Source organism: Corapipo altera, unplaced genomic scaffold (assembly GCF_003945725.1).
Source record: "Corapipo altera isolate COAL_440 unplaced genomic scaffold, ASM394572v1 82202, whole genome shotgun sequence".
Taxonomy (NCBI): domain Eukaryota; kingdom Metazoa; phylum Chordata; class Aves; order Passeriformes; family Pipridae; genus Corapipo; species Corapipo altera.
In genome coordinates, this window is record NW_020887741.1 from 1 (window position 1) to 3,672 (window position 3,672).

The following is a 3,672-nucleotide window of genomic DNA, read 5'->3' on the forward strand; positions in this document are numbered from 1 at the left end:
TTCTAACCTTTTCACCCACGAAGTTGTGGATCTGGCTTTCTCCTTTGTGCCTTCCACAAATGGCGCTCAAGCACAGGGCACAACTAGAAGGTCTCTGAAATTCAGAGAACTCGCCTGCTCCCCTTGAAGAAAAACTGCAACAAGACTGTGAACTCCAACACTCGCCACAGCTGAATAGCAAATCAGATCAGAACACCTAACTCGGAGAGGTGATCAACAACGAAATTATCGTTTACCTTAAGTACCCCCTTTTATTCATCCTAGAAAATTAATATCAAAATGGAATCCCAGCTTTCTAAAGATGAATCGGAGTTATATTATTATCTAAAAATTTAATCAAGACTCATGGACATTCTCAAATCAAAAAATCCTTAAAAGCGCTGACGAAATGGATTAATAAAAATATAGACCCAGTCCCAGAAACATTAAACTGTCAAGAGTGGGACAAAATTGGCAAAATTTTGTGGATGGCAAGTAATAATGGAGATCAGAAAGCTTCAAAATCTCTGATAATATAGACATTAATCCTTAATATATTACAACTCAAAAACCAGGAAGAAAAACAAGAATCACAATTTGAAATAATGGAAAATAAAAATCCAAGTCCATGTAATGCTTTCCCAGATGACTCACAAAGTAAAAATCAAAATGGAGTCATCTTTAGCCCCTCACGAAAAGGCGGGCTTTTTACAGACACGCAAGATGGCGAGCTTGACACTAGTTCTCAAAATAGCATTAAGATCACTACTGCATGTAACCCTTCACAAAATGGCGCCCCTGCTAACTCCCAAGATGGCATTTTAACTACACAAACATCACCTAACACCATGGCAACGCCTGTCCCTAGTAACACCCTAACGACGCCCATTTTCGGCAACCCTCCGGTGACATCATCTTCTGGGGTGACTGACATAAACATCAGTCAAGGTGGCAACACCCATGGCACTTCCGGCCTGCTAAAAATAAACACCCACCAAGATAGCAGCGTCCATGAAAATCATATTACTACTTTAACCCCTATGATAAAAACCAATAAGCAGCATGCAGAATCCAACCTAGCCATCATCAATTCTTCTTATCAGTTCTTCAAAAAAAGTGTAAAACATCGTGAAGATAAACAAACTATTATAGAATCAGAAAATACATCTACCAATGTGTTAGAAGATAAAATGTTTTATATTTCTAATGTATGTTCACTAGTAGAAAGTAGTGAATTTTATAATCAGGAAATAGCAACCATCTTCAAGTCAGAGTTTAAAACATATGCACTGGGAAAAAATGAATCTGATACAAAAGAAAAGAATCAAGGTATAGTAACAACAACATACAACACACAGGGCATACAAGACTCAAACCTCCAACCAAAGGAAACAATAACATCCATAGACACAGTGAAGCAAGCACAACTCATAGAAGTATTGAAGAAGGAGGTGAGAGCCATACTGATAACTGCCAAGGAGGGCTTAACGCCAGCAGAGTTGGAAGAGCAGTACATAACCATGATCCACAAACCACTGCCCCTCGAAGAACTAGGCTTCCAGTCCACCCTAGAGCTGGTGACACACATGCCTGAAGTTGTCCAAGTTTATTCTTATAAGAATGGCACTGTTATCCTCAAAGCCATTGTAGATGACACCACCAAAGACATTGCCAAACCAGTTGCCTGTCAAAAGGGAAGAACATGCAAAAGAACTCCTCCGAAGGCAAATGCTACTTCTCCCTCTAAAAGCTTTAAAAATCCACAGCGTTCCCCTTACGCAAGATCTCAAAGACCCAAAAACCAAAAGACTGAACAAATTGTTATAATTACAAGCACAGTCCCCGACAATCAAGGACTGTTATATGTAGAAGAAATGTCATATCATGATGATTACGGAAATCTCTACAAACGAATCAAACAAAAACATTTATGAATGAAGTCTGAGTGTAGCAGCTGCTTTTTTAGTTTGATTTTGAAATTGAATATGTTCTCATATATTTTAATAAGTATTTCTTATTTACCTTCATGTGTTATTTTTATGTTTAATAATGATTTACTTTATTATTAATATATTTATTGAGTTTTATTATTAAAGAAAAAAGAACAATATCACAACGAAGAAAATAACAACTGAAGAAAATAAGGACTGCCTACAAATTTCTGCAACAACTAGAACAAGTTACGTAACTGAAAACAACCATTTAACCTTAAGAATGACTGTGTTCTCATGCATTTTAATGCATATTTCTTATATAATTTTATATATTGTTTTAATATTTTGATAATTGATTACCTGATTTATACTGAAATGTTACTGTTAACACCTTTATTAAGTTTATTATTCAAGTTTCTACAGCAATTGAAACAAACAACATACAAAAAATACAAGAAGTAAGAAACACAAAAGAAACAGGTCATGCACATCAAAATCCCTTGTAAGAAGTCTGACGGAAAACGTAGTCCACGGAACTGAAAGTGGCATTTAATCTGACTTTTACAAGGTTTAACATTAATGTAGTAGTTGATAATGTATACCTTGTCAGTAAAAAGAAAAAAGGGGGAATAGAGGTAATAAAGATAAATGCCACCTGAGTAATAGTTTTATAACAAAAAATGTTTTTTCATTCCTGATGATTTTTGGTTTCATATATTAATTACTTTTTTATTATAAGTATATATTTACTTTGAAGTATAGAAAAAATGTCAACTTACAGGAATAATTACTTACATACTTGAACTTATACACTGAAACTAATTATATGGTTTAAAAATATGGTTTATTTTTCAGTTTATACAAATGTTTATAGTTGGTTAAACTCCACAAATAATCAACGTCTTGAGGTGAATGCAAGAGTGTGTTTGTGTGAATGAAGGAGGCCTCCGTGAATGTTTTGTGTGAGAGAATGAATGTGTGGAAACTTGAAAAACCTCAAAATGATAAAGTTCTTTCTTATCCATTTATAAGCTCGGGCTAAGGTTAAAAAGTTAACAAATTTACATTTTTGTCCTTTATCGTTAAGTTGGAAATCTCCACAAACTTAGTTTTGCACTGTGTTGAACTTCTGTTGTTAGTATAATGAGAAGTTCAAGGGCAAGTATTCTTTGGCCAGAGAGCTCGAGGGGAACGCTTGGGGCTTGAACCCCCTGTAACAGTTCCCTAGCCCAAGTCGAGAGGGAGGCGAGGTAAGGGCTAGGCAAGGTACTGAAAAGTCCTCCAACAGCGCATTACCCACCATACAACCTTAAGCTGGAGTGGACAAGCAAGTGAACGGTATCATGACCTGGCTAGGACTAGCTTAGCTGGTAGAGCGGGAGACACTGGTCCTCGGGGCAAAGGCAAACGTTATTGCCTTTGGGTTGAGCTACCCAAAAAGCTCAGGTAAACTTTATTTTAAAAGTTTCTCTTTTTATAATTTTTATATAGGGCTTAACATATTATTTGATTAATATCATCTATTTCAAAGTTACTTATTCTCTCTTAAAAGTTCAACAAAAATTCTTTTATCTCCTTCCTTATTACAAATTAACATTTTATCCCATGTTTAGCTTGAAGCTCTTTATTGCCGAAATCCCTCTAAATTACAAATAATTTATATTATCAGTTCTATCTTTATTAAAAAACAAAAAAGGAAGATATGTTGGGATTGGGAAATTGTGAATTTTGTGTCTTGTTTATAGTGTATTATATTATC

General features: G+C 35.2%; 1 long non-coding RNA gene across 1 annotated transcript; it reads left to right on the top strand.

Annotated features, from left to right (window-relative positions):
- The first annotated feature begins 6 nt into the window (after positions 1 to 6).
- LOC113941735 lies at positions 7 to 2,563 on the top strand. Its single transcript, XR_003525745.1, has 2 exons — positions 7 to 209; positions 2,076 to 2,563. It is a non-coding gene; the product is annotated as an uncharacterized LOC113941735 (long non-coding RNA).
- Positions 2,564 to 3,672: the final 1,109 nt, after the last annotated feature.